The sequence below is a fragment of the Pleurodeles waltl genome, chromosome 4_1, assembly GCF_031143425.1.
Source record: "Pleurodeles waltl isolate 20211129_DDA chromosome 4_1, aPleWal1.hap1.20221129, whole genome shotgun sequence".
NCBI classification, from domain to species: domain Eukaryota; kingdom Metazoa; phylum Chordata; class Amphibia; order Caudata; family Salamandridae; genus Pleurodeles; species Pleurodeles waltl.
In genome coordinates this window covers 74,632,802-74,652,076 of record NC_090442.1, presented here as the reverse complement: position 1 = coordinate 74,652,076, position 19,275 = coordinate 74,632,802, and positions in this window count along the sequence as shown.

The window sequence follows — 19,275 nt, the reverse complement described above, 5'->3', positions numbered from 1 at the left end:
ACACCATTCACTCTCAAATGACGTAAGAGTAACCATTCTATCTCAGTTGATACATGAGGAGCCATTCACTCTCAGCTGGCAGATGAAGAACCATTCAGTCTTAGCAGACACATGAGGAGCCATTCACTTTCACCAAGCTGTACTCATCGCCAATGTCATTTAATTTAAATGACAAAATAAGATGAACATCTGTCACATGAATGAAGCTTATGTTTTAGAAGCTAACCAGCACCCAAAAATGGGGCAGACAGCATATATCTCCCTAACAGCAGAGCTTAATACAGTGTGCTGTTACACTGCAAATCAAGGAGCTACTCTGTGATGAAAAAACCATCCACTGCACATAGCCTCAAGTACTGTGTCTGCATCCTTAGAAGCAAGGGCCTCCTCTCACTAACCACCCATCCACCGCACGACAGCCTGAAGCAGGGTGTCTGCATCCTTAGAAGCAAGGGCCTCCTCTCACTAACCACCCATCCGCCGCACGACAGCCTGAAGCAGGGTGTCTGCATCCTTAGAAGCAAGGGCCTCCTCTCACTAACCACCCATCCACCGCACCACAGCCTGAAGCAGGGTGTCTGCATCCTCAGAAGCAAGGGCCTTCTCTCACTAACAAACCATCCACCGCACCAGAGCCTGAAGCAGGGTGTCTGCATCCTCAGAAGCAAGGGCCTCCTCTCACTAACAAACCATCCACCGCACCAGAGCCTGAAGCAGGGTGTCTGCACACCTGAAAAGCAAGGGCCTCCTTGAAGGAAGCTGGCTATCTATGTAGTGTACCAAATGTAGGGGTAAACTATGCAGATAGTACAAATGACCCTTGATGGCTTACAGGGCTAAAAGTGACAATCGCAAAAGCTCTTTTTTTAGTAGTGTGAGTGAGCAGTTAGGCTTATCAGAGGGTAGTGCTAAGCATTTCTTGAACACACAGAGTCAATAAATGAGACGCCCACTCAAGAAGGGGCTCGAGCCCAATTGCTTAGAAAAATAGTTACTTTGTTTATATGATGTTTTAACCCCAAAATACTTTCAAGAAGATAAGTACTGTTGCAGTTTTCTAACGATTTAGCAAGTAAGTAATATGTTTACTCAAAAGTGCTTTTACAAGGTAAAGGTTCCAAAGTACTCTTTCTTGCAGAGGGGTCCTTGCTCACATTTCATGGGGTCCCTTGTAGATAAATGGGTGCTAGGGTTGTAAAGTCACAAACAAGACCAACAGTTCAGGTTTACCTGGCCTGGGGCATCTGGCTGCTGTGGTGCTAGTCGAGGCGGGTTTCCTGCACACCACACACTTGATGATGAGGCGTGGGGGTACCTAGAAAGAGAGTGCAAGGGGGTCCTGGGAATAGGCCCAGGAGCTCCCAACAGGGGACTCATTGGTGGGGGTCCTGGGAGCAAGAGAACACAATTATGAGCTTGGGTGCTGCGGGTCTTTGTCATCGCTGCTCCTGCGTCAAGGCGCCCACAGTTTTTCGGAGGACCTGTAAGAAGAGGGATAAAGCAGGCAGTTGGATGGCTCTGGAAGATGTCCTCTGTGGTGCTGATGTCTCTCGACAACGGGTCTTCGGACCTGCTGTTGGAGTCCTGGTTGGGCCCCAACAACCCTTGGTTGTTGCAAGGGGTTCAGTACTTCCCATATTGGTGCAGCTCGACACCTTTTGGTCCTGATGTCTTCTCACTTGGAGGGTAGATGGGACTGGTCTCTTGGAGCACAGTGACCTCCTCCTGGATGGCTATTGCATCGGTGGACTCGGTGGTCAGCAGAACAGTGGACCAGACGTTGAGGTTGGTGCCTGCAGGAAGCAGAGAAGTGGCTCCTCCACTCCAAGCAAGATGCTGACGGGCTGACAAAGTGCTGGAGAATCTCTGAGGATTTTGGAGTCCCTACATCTGCAGGACGAGTCGTGATGTCACTATGTCGGAACAGGACCTGGGTTTGTGCCAAAAGTCCACCAGTTGTCCACAGTTCTTGCTACATCGGCTCTTCTTTTGCCTCTTCTTCTTTGTGTCAGACAAATCTGTTCTTCTGGTGTCACAGGCCCACCTTAATACTCAGTGTAGAGGCATTTAGGGGAGTGTACAGTAGTAGCCAATGGGCTACTTACCCTTGGGGTGATTACACCCCCAAAATGACCACTTCCTGTGGGAAGTGAGCATAACCCTGTCCCAAAATGCCTGGTTACACCAAAAATAAGACGGAGGATCCCTTCCTCAAGTGTCCACTTCAGGCTGGGGTTCAGAGGACACCTCTAAGGTGATCTCTTAGTGCATGTCAGAATAAATACGAGGTTGGCATCAGCCTGGATTTATTAAGACGAGGTGTGTTGATACCAAACACCATAGTTTTCAGTGAAGCCATTATTTAGCTGGCGAACTTGTAATGACAAGTGCCCGGTGCATAGCTTAAGACGGCTTCCCTGCTCACTTGCGATGCTCAGCAATGGATCTGGGCTTCACAGGGTCACATCTGATTGTGCAGATATTTCCTCACATGTAATATAATGCACCCTGCCTGAAGGCCTGCCGTAGGAGCGATTTACATAATTTGGATGCAGTGATTGTGACCTGGCACTCAATGGGTGTGCCATGTCAGGTTTTCACCTGGCCTGCACCATGACACACAGACTGCAATGGCAGCTGTGTGCAATTTGTTTTAGGGGGTCCTTGAGGGCAGCACAAAACGTGCTGCAGCCCTTAGAGACCTTCTCCATTACATAGGCCCTAGGTAGCAGGGTACCTTTTACTAGGGACTTACAGAGGAGTGTGTGCCAATTGTACACCTTTTTACGTATTTGTAGAGAAAGAGCCCTGTCACTGGGGTCCTCTTTAGTAGGGACCCAGTTCACCCCAGTTGAAAAACCTCAGTACCAGTGAGCAGAAAGTGGGGGGCTGACCATGTCCAAAAGGGGCACTTTCCTAAACTTCTCTCAATAACAAACCATCCACTGCACCAAACTCGAAGCAGGGTGTCTGCACACATGAGAGGCTAGGACCTTCTCTCAATAACAAACAATGCACCGCATCAGAGCCTGACACAGTGTATCTGCATCCTGAGAAGGAAGGTCCTTCTCTCTCTAACAACCATACACAGCATTAGAGCTGGAAGCAAAGTGTTTGCACATCTGAGAGGAAAGGAGCATCTCTCAACAGCAAACCAACCACAACATCAGAGCCAGTCACAGTGTGTCCGCACACTTTAGAGGAAAGGGCCTTCTCTCTCTAACAAACCATCCACAGCATTAGAGCCGGAAGCAGTGTGTCTGTACACCTGAGAGGCAAGGGCCTTCTCTCGCTAACAAACCATCCACAGCATTAGAGCCGGAAGCAGTGTGTCTGTACACCTGAGAGGCAAGGGCCTTCTCTCGCTAACAAACCATTCATAGCACCATAGCATGAAGTAGCATGTCTACACACTTAAGAGGCAGGGAGCGCCTCTCATTAAGAAACCATCCACTAAACCAGAGCCTAAACCAGTGTGTCTGTATCCTTAGGTGCAAGGAGCTTCTCTCACTAACAAACCAACCACAGCCTAAAGCAGGGTGTTAGCACACCTCAGAAGCAAGCACCTTCTCTCATTAACAAACCGTCCATCCACCACACCAAAGCCTGAATCAGTGTGTCTGCATCTTTAGAAGCAAGGAGCTTCTCACTAACAAACCATCCACTACACCAGAGCCTGAATCAGTGTGTCTGCATCTTTAGACGCAAGGAGCTTCTCACTAACAAACCATCCACCGCACCAGAGCCTGAAGCAGTGTGTTTGCATCCTTAAAGCAAGGACCTTCCATCACTAACAAACCAACCACAGCTTCAGAACCTGACACAGTGTGCCTGCACACCTGAGAGGCAGGGAATGTCTCCTACTAGCAAACCATTCACTGTACCAGAGCCTTATGCAGTGTGTCTGTAAATTTAGAGGCAGGGAGCTTCTCTCACTTACAAACAACCCTTAAACCAGTGACTAATGCAGTGTGTGTGCCCATCTGAGAGGCAGGAAGCTTCTCTGTCACTAACAAGCGACCCACAGTACTAGTGACTTATGCAATGTGTCCGCAGCCTCTGAAACCGGAAGCTTGTCTTGCTTACAGCCTACCCCCACCCCCACCCAGTGACTCATGCAGTTTGTTTGCACATCTGAGAGGCAGGAAGTTAATCTGTTGCTAATAAATGACCCCCAGAACCAATGACTAACGCAGTGTGTCTACAATCTGAGAGACAGGGAGCTTCTATCACTTACAAATTCCCCCCAGCACCAGAGCCAACTGAAGAGATCTTCACACCTCCAAGATGGCGACATTTTCTCACTCACAATCAAATACCACTCCAGAGAAGAGGCGATGTGGGCATGCAGTCGCGTGGCTAAAGCAATTGAAGTGTGGATGCTTGGATTCTTTTTTTTGTTTAATATATTTATTGAATTGTATAATAACAGCATCAACAGCTGATAAACAATTAGGATCTTACACCATACTCTGGATTCCAAATCACCACTCTATGTCATTATAGTTTGCTTATTGTATTCTAACGCATTGCTCTTATAAATACCACTTACGCAGACAAACTACACAAAATACTGTGTTCTTGCCAAATACCATTGATGGAGCAAAAGGGATGGTGTGCATTTTGCAAAACCTTGGTGCCCATTTTGAATCCCAGCTGTACTCGAGTAGATGGATCTTTGTATCAAATTGAGGCTTAACATCAACAGTTCAGCAGCATGCCAGTTATAATTGAGTACTTTCTTCCCCACAAGAGTGACAGAGTAGCAGATTTGCAAACCATAAAGGCTTATTAGCAAGTTAGCAAAGTTACAAACTCAAACCAGTCTATTATTTGTAAATCAATAATCCTCTAATTACAGCATAAGTCAAAATATTCCAAGCACATCAGAATAACAAATACAAAGCAAAGTTATTTAAAGCTTATGGTGGGCATGGTGCAAGGATGCCTGCGTTGCAGAGAGGATTGCTTTTGTGCAGGAAGGGACACCTTCCTGCACAAAAACTATCAATGGAAGCTTTTTCCTCTTTCGGTTTTCCTGAAGGGAAGCACCCTAATGCTAAGCTAAAGTCTCAGCAGTAGAGTCAAGGAAGTTTAAGCAACAGATGTCGGGAAATGAAGCTTCTAAGGCAGAATCAAATGAAGGTCCCATTCAGGCAGAGAAGAAACTCTATGAAACTCTAAGATTAACTCTATGAGCAGAAATAAGATAGGTACATGGTCTCAAGAGAGGCAGAGGGGCATATGCCTTCAGAGTTGGACACAAGCAAATCTGACTGTCTAACGATGCACAGTTAAAACATGGAATTCAACAATTTGGACACCGGGAGCTCCTAGTGTCGGCCCTCTCCTCATAACTCATAGAATGGAAGATCTAAGCCTTGTGACTTCCATAGATATTGTGCAAGGGAGGATACATCCCAGTCAGTCCGTCTCATGCACAGGTGGGCCTTCCTGCAAGAGAGGGAAGTGGGCCCATCATTCCCTGTCTGGTGCAAAAGGTCAGCTCTGGGCCCAGTGCATTACACTTGCTACCCTACATGTAGCCACAACCTTGAGCACAGACACTGACACTTACGCTTGGCCATTCTGTAGTGTTAGAGGAGACCTCAGGGAAGGGATCCCGTTGCTTGGCCGACCATCAAGTTTGGGGCCACATCTCCCAGGTCTGCTGCAAAAAGCTGTATGTAAAGGTAAACGATTCTCTCCAAATGGGTAGTCAGGTATCCGCAGGTGTATCTCCTTGTATATTTTATTTACGTCACCTTCAACTACTGTTTTCTCGGCTCCCTCATGAATCCAGATGGATTTCCATTATAGCAGCAAGGCTGGATTATTGCAACAGTCTTTATCAAGCCACAAAGAATTCTCTTCTATCTAGAAGTTGGGACAGAAATGTCCAGTGCGTAGTGTACAGCCATGTTCCCCTGCCCTGAGAGCTCAACTGCAAGTATTTGGTAAACTGTTTTTGGATTTTGATTGCAGCCTCCAGCTGATCTGGCAGCAGCGCAAAGCCCTAGGCATGCGACTTGAAATAAATGATGCCCTGCACCGGCCCTGTGACCTAACGGGCACACAAGGGTACCCTCATGTGACTCACAGTGGGCTACTGTCCCTGTTATTGCTTTAGTATTTAGACCAGTAGTGTTTTTTTAATCAGCAGTTGTGACCAGACCTAAAGTTGAGGCATTCTTGCCCGGTTGTGCCAAGTTCTGCCTCTATGCACTAATATAGATTCTAGCGCTAACATTCCAAGTGTCTGTTAAGCATATGTTTGTGTGGCACATGCATTGTGTGTATCAGGGAACCAGATCAATGGAGCCTGCTGGTTCCATTTTTGAAGCTCCCGACCAGTTCATGTGCACACGATGGAGGTGAGGTTGTTTTTGCAGACAGTGGCATTGCATTGCTGATGTTCCTGAAGCTGGAGGGAGGAGACCTAGGCGATGAAGTGGGGAAAGACAGGGCTCCACTTAAAAGTTAAATTAGGTCTTTTTGCTGAGGAGGCTGCTGATCACTCTGCTTGAAGACTGCTATTTGGTAGGTGGTAAGTGTGAAGGTGGGGCTGCAATCTCTATTGTTCAGAAGGAAAAGAGCCCTTTGGGCGAGGTCAGCCATCGGTCCCTTTGCTGCTCATTTTTAGTCTGGCTGTTGATAGCCAGGAACAGAAAGGTCACATCTCTTTGTGCCTCTGTTGTGGCTGCTCCAAGCTGGAGACTGCCCTGCTGTCAGGAGAATCACTTTCCACAAAGGCTGTTCCTGGAGACCAGCCCATAGAGGCCAGATGGAAGAAGAACTGACCCAAATCAATTTGAGACAAAGAATTCACATGCCCCCCTTCTTTTCCCCCTGTCTGCTGTGACTGTATAAAAGTGGCAGCTATTGACACACTTGGGCCCATATTTATACTTTTTTTGCGCCGCATTTGCATCGTTTTTCATTGCAAAATCGGTACAAACTTCCAAAATACAATTGTATTTTGTAAGTTTGCGCCGATTTTGAGTCAAAAAACGACGCAAATGCGGCGCTAAAAAAGTATAAATATGGGCCTTGGTGTTGCAGTTCGAAGTTCTCTTCGACAAAGCAAAGTAGCGCGCCACAGAGTACTCAGAGGACGGCTGTGACAACAAGGCTGGTGTCTGCCTGACGGCCACCTTCCCAGAGCTGAGGCATCACCTGCTATCTGACCTGAAAGGAAGATTTTCCCTGTCTCGTAGTGCCTAGAGGCCAGTCTGCCTGCTCAGAGAGGATAGGAGCATGCAAACACTACAGATGATGTGAATACATAGGAAAAGGCAGAAGCAGATGACCCCTGTACCCTGAGGGTCCATTCACCAAGAAGACAAAAGAGAGCAGGAACCAGATCACAGTCTTTCCTGTTGACTTGCTGGCACCGCAGAAAAATCATGAAGCTGGGGCCATGTGGACCATGTAGCAGTGACATCATCAAGTTGCCCAAGTGGACTGTGCCCCTGCAACATCATGAAAATGCGCCCAAGTGGGCTGTGCTGCTGCAAGTGAGCATCAAAGGAGCACTGTGAGCCTAGATCCCCCCGTCCACCACCTAAAGTCTCTCAAAGACCAGAAGTGGGCTTGCAACCAGCCGGAGACCTGCAACGACTGCAGAGTCTGCGTGCTTCCACGTGCTCTGCGTGGCGTCCATCCCTACAGCTTTCCACAGGCTTGACCTGAATGCTGGAGCACTCACAGCAGAGCATTTCCTCCAGGAAGAAGCAGAGAGAAGGACACATGCAACGCGTCACCGCCACAGACGTCTGCAGTGGTAAAGTAAGGACAATTGAGACCAATAAGAGTAACTCAGCACACAAACTCAGTAGAGGGGGTAACACCACCCCTGTGCCTCATACCTGCCAGAGGTCAAGTCTTGGCTGCTGTAATTACAAGGCCTTGGATTTGTCCTGCCACCCCCTCATCAGTGGATGTCTGTCGCCCATGTGATAAAGCCTAATTTCTTTTAACACCCACAGCTTAGCACACACACACCACTGACAATAAAGTTTGATGGACCTTAATATAAGATTATTGTTGGTTCTCTAAATAAGCAAGATCCTACCCATTAAAGAACACATTGCTGTATGTGGTGGGGGAGGACCTGAGATGGGTGAAGAAGACTTAAGGGCCTAAATCAAACTCACCAGCGCCGCTCTTAGAAAAGGAATCTACGTGACCCGCGGGCGAGAGGCAGCGATCATGGAGAGCTAATACCTTAGGACAACGATGAGTAGTCACCTGAGTTGACAATTCCTTTAAAGCAAAATACAAAGCTGGAAAATAGTAATATAAATATAGTCCATGAGTCAAATACAAGGACTTTTGATTTCCTCCTCACTGAGCAGAACATGCCGGAACAATGGCGCTACCTTTTATATAAACTACGATGCAGGGACGCAGTAGATCTATATACATAGGGAGGAGATTTGCCTTGGATAGATGGCTCCTCTGGTGATTTCAGAGGTTCGGGATGGAGGTATCATCTCAGATCTGCTCCAGGATGTAGAACTGGTTCCTGGGTACACAGCAGAAAAAGACTTGCTATCAAGCCTTCTGCTTTTAGACTTCCTTGAGTGCAGGGGTGAGGCGGTTGCATACTCTTAGTTGCATGATGAGTCGTGTGCTGAGGGAACTCATCATGGAGGCAGAGAGGAGTCTGGAATACCAGGCAACAGGCCATTGCATTCATCCAGGTAGGTAAGAACTATTGCTTTCTGAGATCGGAGTCCAGGAATGTCCTTTGACTCAGCTCAGCAGCAGTAGTTGTATATAGTAGATTGTTTTTTTGATCCTTTATTTTTACCTGGCAGTGATGAGGGAAAGGAAAGAACAAATAACGATCCCCACACTGAAGGAAACACTCCCTGGGTATTGGGATCATTCGTTTTTTGTTTTTCAATAACAAACTCCCACTTTAGTCTGTTGGACCGCCAGATTCCCACCAACAAAGCCCCACTGTCGGACAGCTGTCAAGACTGATCTTGGCCATGCACCAAAATATGGGTATCTTGACAGGGACCGCCATGATGCCAGTACAAGTCAAGGCTCAAAGAGCGCTGATGAGCCGACCCATTTTTTTCTCTTACTTTTCATCATTGCCCTCTTTCTGGTACTCGTGGCTCTGATTTTATCTCCCTAAAGCCAAAATTACCTTCGGATCTTCCATTGGATGTCCTGGCTTGGTCTTTTCTCTGCCTTTATTTCAGGAAGAATTTGGTACTTTCCTTACCTACTGCTGAGTCATCTTCAATCTAGAGCCACAAGATTTCCAAGGATATGTTTTGCACCTTGGCTTTTTTCGTCTAATTGTGACTCTCTTAAGGAGACACCTGTGCACTAAGAAGTGCAGGGTGGAACCATGGCTACTGGGAGGTGTTGCTCTTTCTTCGTGCAGTCAAGAAGTGAACTTGACAGGCCCTCACCGTCCTTGACAGATTGTGAGCCAACTATTCCAACAACACCAGTGACGCCAAAAACAGTTTCCTTATGCTATGGTCCTTCTCGGGATATAGCAAGCCAATTACAACAGGAAAGCCTCGAAAACTCAAGGTTAAGGCAACCTTGGTTTTAAGGTCTTCAGATGTGCCAGTATTTCTTTTAGGTACCCCATATATTTCTGGGGCCCCAGTAAAGTTAAGAAAATGTTTGCTTTCTCTCATGGTACATTTTGCTTCTGCACTGTACAACCCAATCCTGATGGCGTAAAGCTGGGCTACACGACTAGCTCTTTTCTAGATCAATGGTGGGCTTAGCACAGCCTGTAATAATGACTTCTGATTAGGCCTGGGTGAAATTCCAATCACACTGTGTTATTCGCATAAGTTCTGGTATTTTGAGTACACTTTTTATGCATAATTCTGAAAAATTACACAATTGTGACACATGCCGTAAGTGAGGGTAACTTGAGTAAAAAAGTCTATTGTACGAGCACCAGACCTACGCAAACGAACACAACGTGAACAGCTCTTCTTCGTAGTGCTTGTATTTTGTGCACATTTTGTAGCGCAAAGCGCATCCTTGTGATAATTTTGGACGCAAGGGTACACTTCATGCTAAAATATAAAAAAAATCTGCAAAGTGCCAGATTTACATTTTCGGTTAATGCCACATAATTTCACAGACATTTTGCTTAATTATGCAAAATGAAATTCTGCAAATTTCGCACACTCCAACTTATGATACCTTCTTACTTGCATTAAAGGAGGAGTTTTAATGTTCTAGGTATATTTCCTCAGTGCCACTTTACTACCAAGCCTTCTCCAGTTTTCGCCAAGCCTAGGTATGCTCGCTTCCCACTTCCAGGGAATATGATTGTGTCAGACAAATGAACCCGGCACTATTCCATTTGGAAATATTTATTCCTTATCGCTCAAGGAGACGGTGCCACTGAAGGATTACTTGCAGGAGAATTTGTCAAATGAACTATTTGCACCTTTTTCCTCTTTGCTGGGGTACCACTGTTCCCTGGTCTAAAAAAGGATCGAGATCTTCTGTGCAGTGCTCCTGCCAATTTTCAATGTTTTGTGCAATCAATATTTTCTGATGTTTCGAATCAGTTTGTATTCTTCAGTCTGAATGATACTTTGTCTTTTTAGAAGACCCTTTCAGAACACAAAGAGCATTTTAATCTGGTGCAATCAAAACTCCTGCAACATCAGTTGTGTTGTAGGCTTTAAAAATATAAATTGATTAGGAATTGATTGAGTCTCTTGGATTTAAATTGAATGCTTCTGGTCTTTCTATGCACCCAAAAGAATATCAGCAATTTATAATTTGCCCTCACCTTCTAATAAAAAGTGGACGGAAGGTTTTCTTGGATTCGCAAATTGTTATTACCAATTTAATAATAACTTTGCAGCAATAAACAGAAAGATCACTCAAGCAACATATGAAAGGAGATTTTTGCTGGGACGATCAAGCTAAAAGTGTTTAATACGCCCAAAAGATGCTTCCTCAAGCACCAAGTTGATGCCTTTCTGATACTTCCAAAGGATAATACATGGCAAACACACACCTTTGAAAGAGCTGTGGGGCGGTGTTATAATAAAAACAAGAAAATGAGTGACAAGAACATCCTTTATTTGTCTCTTGTTTTGTCAGAGATTGAATGGACCGATACAGTTCTTGGGCAAGAGGTACTAGATTTGAATATGGTCTGTTCTCAATAGAGACACCTTTTGGTGGACTTTAGAGAAGCGCCTGAAATTTGAACAGATAATCGGAATTTGCAGTGTTTATGAAATCTTCATTCCAGGAATAGTAAAGCTTGAAGGGCATTGTTCTCTGTACAATATGATTTGACTATCAGTTCAATTCCTGATTCACAGAATCTTTTGGCTGGCGCACTGTCTAGTCACTATCCAAAATCACTGATCACGTATGATCAATCTGTGAATCCTATAAACTGTCAGATGGGAATTGTTGAGTCCTTTCTTAGACAGAGATATTCTTGCTTGGCTCTTTACTCTTTCCTGGTGTCAGAGTTGGTTTGATGTATTGATCTCAATCTTCAATCAAGAGTTACAAGATTCCCAAGGAGACTTTTTGCCCATTGTGGTTTTTCCTCCTTTCTGGGATCTACTGAAAGAGACACCTGACAGCTTTTCTGTGTACTATTAAGTGCAGGGTGGCACTGTGGCAAGTGGGAGGAGTTGCCCTTTCTTTGGGCAATCCATAAAGTAACTTGATAGACTTTCACAGCGCCCAGTCCTTTGCACCTGTAGAGAATCCAGAACGAACTGGTCAATTATGTGTCAACCTACAAAAGATGATTGTGTAGAACTACCCTCAGAAGAAGACTTCAGAAGAAATGTATCAGGATCCCTACAAAAATTGTCTCCACATTATACCGCAGTATGAAAACGCAGAGTGGGGCAGGTGAAGAGAGACCAAGCCATGAAAATTAAAAAAGGAAGAAATATGAAAGGACATGCTGTCTGTAGTTCTCTAGGTCCCTACTTCAGGGCCTCTTCTTTCATGGTTGTCCTATACAGAAACACCTTTCCAAAGCAAACTCTTGGTCCTTTCCTCAAGCACTCTCCTAGACACCGCTTTAGCGTTTCTTTCTGCACCAAAACCAAATTTGTATGATCCGGGGACAGCTTTCTCAGCAGTGGCTGCCAAAGCATGGAACTCCCAGTCAATTTGGGAACAGAGGAGCTTATTTATAAGCCTGTGCATTGCTGATGCATCACTTTTTGTGTCGCACCGGTGGAGCATAATTCAGGCCCATATCTACAAGGCCACGCAGAGCCACTTTGCATGGCTTTGCATGGCCTTGTATATATATGTGTAGGGCAATGCAGTGGAAGTTGCTGTGTTGCCTTACACTGCATCATGGTGGCATTCCATGGACGTTGCAGTGGGTTTTCCTGCACAGCACCCATGGGTTTTGTCACATTCCCAGATTTACAAGGCATTGTAAACCTTGTAAGGCGTCAAAATCTTACACCTCCCCAGGGGAGGCGCAATGAGGGGAAATATCTTTATTTCACCTGGTTTTTTCTTCTATGTGAACTGCATCCTGCAGCACACATAGAAAGAGGAGAAAGCCTCCATGCATTCTTGATGTGCAGGAAGGTGCCCCTTCCTGCACAGAAACAATCCTGTCTGCGACGCAGAGTGCAAGTGTGCCTGCGCTAGGCAGGTCATTGTGCGTCAGCACAGGGGGAGAGGACAGATATGTGCAATATCTTGTAGATATGGCGCATTTCTGCCCTTTCCCGGTGGCGCGGGCAGTGCAGCAAGGTCACTTGCTGCGCTGCTCCAACGGGCTTGTAAATAAGCCCCAGAGTTCTTTTAAATAGTTCCAAAATAAACTTGACTTTTTACCCATGCAATCTCTTATTCTCTTTCATCTCCGGCCTGGTGGTTATGTTGGTGTTATCCTACTGCAACATGTTTAGGCACATATTATACCACCAACCTGCCCATTGAACCTCAAAGTTGGGTTCCACCTTCTATCCTAGGGACATCTCCAGCATATTGTAATTCTACAGTAGAGAGCTATGTTCATCTGCTCCAGCCTTCTACTGACTCTAGGGCTGTAAATGGTCATGAGGCAACATGTGGTCACAGTAAAATAAAAATAAAATTAAAATGGCCCTAGATTAATGTTGATAATTACTGACATGCACTCTTGGCATGATGAGTTGCATCCTGGGAATTAAGCAGGTTATAGTAAAATGCTGATAATTCTTAGTAATTGTGTGCATCCTTGGCATGATAGACATTCCCCTGGTATAATCATGGACCTGGAATATTAGGGGTAATTGGCAGCATACTGCTGCCATCCATTTTACCTACCCCTGGTATAATTCTAACACTGGTGTAATTCTGGTAATTCCTGGCATATTGTGGGCAGCCATGGCATACATATTGCCACTCATAGTTCAATTCTGGCCCTGAGTTAATGGTGGTAATTCTAGGCACAATGTAGACATCAAAGGCTTTATGATGCCCACCTTTGGTATATCCCTCACATAGCGGTGGCAATTCCTGACATATTGTGACAATCCATGATATAATGATACACACGCATGTATGGCAGAATCTATGTACTGATGTATATTATTAGTGCATGTGAGTACCTAATGAAAGTTGCAAACTAATGTGTGTGCATCAAACACGTTTCTACTGTAAATCAAAAACTTCTTCAGGGCACAATTATTGTGTTTTTCTTGGAAATGCTAAGCTTTTCCTTTGTAAAACTGAGTTTGTTTTCCCATAATAATAAGGTTATATTTATTAACAACATGTATTTGTTTTCATTAACTGAATGGCAGAAATACTTTGAAACCAATATTGGTTCTGACAATGGGTCCTGCTGCCTGGGTCCCTCCCTGCCAGATGGCTGTAATTGGCCTCCTTTCTGAAAAGTGTCTGAACCTGGAGAAGGGCAGGGGTGGATCATTATTATTTTGTAAAATGTGTCTCTCTGCTGTTTCCTCACTTAGACTGTAGGATTCATGCATTTTGCTTTATTTTTCTTCCTGCCCTTTCAAGGGAAGCTCTGAATCATAATGCAAAAATGTTCTTGGATAGGGCAGGATGGAATAATGAATGGAAGTGAAGTGTGGAACTGTATGCAAATGCCAAGAAAAGCAGTAGCATCTTTGAAAATGCATTTATTTTCTGAGCAGCCTGTATCTACTATGGCATTATTGCTATTTTCGTGGACGCTTTGCTGAATATTGCACCATTTTGCTGTCGCTTCATAGACTCTCTTGGTGTGGGTAAAAAAAAAAAAACAAGGCCCTTGTGGGGGGCAATCTTTGCTCGGCACACCTTCACAATATGAGAATATTTTAGGCGTACCTCTTCAGAATAAATTACTTTTTTAGAAAATGTGTGTGCAAATTAGTGATGTGTGAAGTTGCAAAGTATTTTGCTAGCGAACTTCATGTATGTCTCGCAATTTTTTTAAAAATACATAGGGATTGCAAAGCTCTGAGCAGGGCTTCCACGTGAAAATCATGGGACATATAATCAGTTGCATGAACAGGAAAGCAGAAATGCTCCATATTTACAAAGATATGGGGCATTTCTGCTCTCTCCTTGTACTAGCGCACTGTGTGCTGCCTATCGCCAAAGCAGCCACCCTCGCACCACGGTGCTAGGGTGCCCTGTTACAGAAAGGATTGCTTTTGTGCAAGAAGACGCACTTTCCTGCACAAAAACAATCCTTATGGATATTTCTTGTTTCTGTGTGTCCTGCAAAATGCAGTGCATGTGAAAGAGGAAATAATGATGATAGATAAAGATATTTCTCCTTGTTATGCCTTACTGGAGAAGGCATCACAGACACATTGCCAGGTTTACTTGTTTTAGTAAATCTGGGAATGCACCAAAATCCATGGTTCGATGCCTGGGACCGCCCATGCTCCCCCCTTGGAACGCCATCCAGCTTGAAATGCAATGTAATGCAACGCATGCTGCTGTGTTGCGTTACATTTACTTACAAAGCCACGCAAGATGGTGCAAATAGCTCTTGCTTGGCTTCGTAAATATTACTGAAACCTTTTGGGTGTCCTTGCACAGCCTCGAGTGACGCAAAGTGTATGCAGGGGCTTAATAAATCTGGGCCCAGGACTTTAGCAAATATTTTGAACACAAATGTAAATTGTGATGTCTTGCTCATGACGAAAAGGTAAGCAGGGTATGCACGAGCATGCGTAAGGCTCATGCATTACAAATGCAACTCAGTTTCAAAGTACTCATTGCAGACTGGCCTTGTGTACTTACTGTAGGTGTTATTCCTAGCAAGCAATGTGCTCAGAGATTACCAGACGTTTACTAACGAAAAAAAACCTAAGCAAGGTCTACACTCGAGGGTATATTTACGAGCCCCTTTGTGCCGCTCTTGCACCATGCAACGTGGTGCAAGAGTGACGCAACTGAAAACTGAGATTTATGGAGCCACGCAAGGCCACCTTGCGTGGCCCTGTGTGGCTTCATAAATCTTGACTCCTGCAATGCAGCTCAAATCGCTGCATTGCCTTATTCCACCCCAGGGAAGCATTCCATGGGTGTTGCGTGGGTGTTTCCACACAACATCCAAGCATTTTGACACATTCCCAGATTTACCAGAAGTGGTAGAGCTGGGAATGCGCCAAAAACGTATGCCTCCCCAGGCAAGGTTTTAACATGGAGAAATATTTTTGTTTCTTCTCCCTTTTCCCCTTCCAATGTGCGCTGCATTCTGCAGCACACACAGAAAAGGAAAAAGCCTCAGGGGGTCGTTTTTGTGAAGCGAGGTGCCCCTTTCCGCTCAAAAACAGTCCTGCATGCAACAGAGGCACCCCTGCACCATGACGCAAGGGAAAAAGGAGGAATGCGCCATATAGAGTTTAATATGGCACATTCCGGCGCTTTCCCTCTCATGACGTGCCGGGCAGCAAGGTGACTGCTGGTCTGCTTAATAATTTCATAAATATGACACTCAGTGGCAACATGCTCACGAGTCACCTGCGTCACCAAACCCTTGAGAGAAAACCGCACAAGTTGTGCGTAAGTGTAGAAGTTGCAAATTCTGTGAAAATACAGTTAGGCCAATGACTGAGAACTGCGGCCAACTACGCTTTCGGAATAAACACCTTTGCCACCCCTAGTGAAATTTAGTGCCTCGTTTACAACTTTTTGGTGCAGGCAGTGCCACATGCCTTCTTGGTGCACTGCCCTGTGTTAAAAGGAAAGGGCAGGAATGTGCTATATTAATTAAATATGATGCATTCCTGTCCTTTCTGCCGGCTCACAAATTGGTGCCTAGCACCAACGCAGGCATCCTTGCATCATGGTGCAATGGTGTTCTGCGTTGTTGGCTCAACTGTTTTTGTGCAGGAAGGGACACCTCACTGCACAAAAACAATCAAATCAGTGGAGGTGTTTTCCTCTTTCTATGTGCGCTGCAGAATGCAGCTCATATAAAAAGAGGAAAAAACAAGGAGAAATACAATTATTTGTCGTCGTTACGCCTCTCCTGGGGGGGCGTACAGTTTTGACGCATTCCCAGGTTTGCAGATCCTTGTAAATCTGGGAATGTGTCTATACCCATTGGTGTTGCCTGGGAAAACCCACTCCAACGCCCATGGAATGACTCCTTGACGTAGAGTAAGGCAACGCAGTGCTTTCCACTGCCTTGCCTTACTCCCTATCTATGAGGCCATGCAAAGCCAAGCAGGGTGGTTTTGCGTCACCTCATAGATATAGGGTGACCAGATTTTGAGGAGCAAAAACAGGGACAGGTCAGACATAAAAGAAGGACTAAAGACTTTAAACTCACTTTTATTTTTTTGGCCTGTCACGTTTTTTTGCGTAGCTTTGTGAATGTGTGCCTATACACGTGTGTTTACATATATACATATATATGTATATATATATATATATATATATATACATACATACATACACACACATTTACAAGACTACACATATAAAATTAGCTATGGCTTGACCTCCCCCCCCCCAACCCACCCCCACCCATCTCTCTCTCTTCCCGACTCCATCTCTCTGCTGGGTGCAGACAGGGGACTGTGTTGTCTGACAGTAACAGATAAATGACTTTCATTATTGCATACTTTTTAGACGTCTGTTAATTTATGCTTCCCTAGATAATCTGACCTTTGTCCCAAAAACCGGGACATTTATGTAATAATTTGACCTTTGTCCCAAAAAACGGGACATTTGTTTAAAATTAAGAGAAGCGTCGGGACACGGGACAGTCCTCTAAAAACCGGGACTGTCCGGGGAAATCCGGGACGTCGGGTCACCCTAGATATGACTGAGGCCTGCGCCACCAGAAGGTTGCAAAGAGTGACCCTCCTGCGCGCAGGCCTCTTGTACACAAGGCCCTCACTATTCAACCGAAGTTTTTCGAGATTATTTTGGTGTGATCCCTCCTAATGCCTTCGGTAGACCTGGCACTTTCAGCGGTAAATTTCCTCACAGTCTCACCGCGTGAGATGAAAAGAACCCACCAAGCGCGCCTTGAAGACATGTCGGCACTTTTCCAGCTGCTGCCCTGTGACTCAGAGCGAAGGTCTTAAAATGAACTGCTCTTTCCACTGGAAGCCGCTGGCAGGAAGGCGGGGGAGTCACATTGTGCCCAGATCTAACACCCCCGCCCCAAGGCCCCCCCCCCCCTCCCTCCCGGGCACCTTTACCACCGGGCGAGCTGCCACCTTGTGGGGACGGCCAGATTCAGACCACCGGTGCCAGGGGCAGGTCACAGACCGCCTGAGTCACAGGCCTCACAAAGGGTTTTCTGGAAGGGTGACTTGCTTTTGGAAATTCTCGAGTCAGTCACCCTCTAACTCACAAGCAAGTCACATTTCCTCACAGAACAAACCTGAATCTTCCGGAGTGAGAAAGCGGTGGAAAATGTCCTGCTGATTACTGCGTGTGCCTGAGAACTTTCCTGTCCAATAGGAAGCTGCGCTTCGAAGCTACAGATATCAATAAAGACGGTGCAGAGCTGTGGCCCCCAGTCGATGCCATTACGTTTAAAATGTGCATACACCTCACTCAGCTCACTCACTGAGCTATAGTCACTGCCACTGGAATTATGCGGCAGCAGAGGGACAAATTATGTGGCAGGGTTCAGTAAATTAAGCAGCAACAAAAACCACATTATGCGGCATAATGCGGCACATTTTGTAATTGTATAACTTCGGCATTTTGAAACTTGATAACACTGTATGGACATTGGTTGTGCCCCATTACTACGGTTTGGCATCCAAATATAGCAATAAGCAACAGAAAGGTGACCACTCCGGCTTTGCAAAAGGTCTTCCACTGCGCGGCAACACGCGCCGCTGCATATTTAGTAACTTTTAAACTGTTTGAGCTAGCAACATTTTTTTGTTAAAATCATCAGATTATGTGGCAGATGATGGATTATGTGGCAAATACAACACATATGTAACTATGCGAAAATCGCTGTGGCCACAGAATTGCAAAATTCCAGTGGTCCTGGCTATACTCATCCAATCACCATCTCACATCTCAGTAGCTTTAGGGGCCCTGAGGTTAGAAGTCAGATACCATTGTTCCAATAAATTAGCTAACAGGGACCACATTACAAAGGCTTGTGTGAGCTACAAAGTGTGCAATTTACACCAGTGCAAGGGCATATTTAACACATTTTTATAGGATTCACACTCATTTGCTTCTTTTATGACAGTGAGAAAGTTTTATTATTTGGATAGTATTTCATTGAGAACTTCCTAACTAAACTACATTCAGAACAACAAACCCTGTTTAGAAAAATGGGTGTAAAATATAACTGTTAGTTATGCCTCTGGGTGCTCTTAAGTTACGCCTGTTGGGGATAATTACTAAAACTTCTTTCCAAACAGGTAAAGATTACAGTTGTAAAAAGGAACACTCATTATGTCATGTTGAGTTATGTTATGTTATACAAATTTGTAGAACACACAATCACCCGGGAGGGTATGCTGGCGCTGAGAAGGTGTAAATCGAGCCACACCGAGGACCCATTGAGATTACTCAAAAAGCCAGGCCTTCAACTTCTTGAGGAACTCCAGAAGCGAGGAGGCTCTTGTGTGGCAGGTCGCTCCATGCTTTAGGAGCGCTGTAGGGGAAGGTTCAACCACCCAATTTGGCTTTCCAAACGCATGGGATGTGTGCACGTAGGAGTCCGGGTGAGAAGTGGTGTCGGGAAAGTCTGTGAAGGCAGATGCAATTTTTGAGGTGTGCTGGGCGAGTATTTTGTAGTGCCTTGAAAGTGTGCGCGAGGAGTTTTAA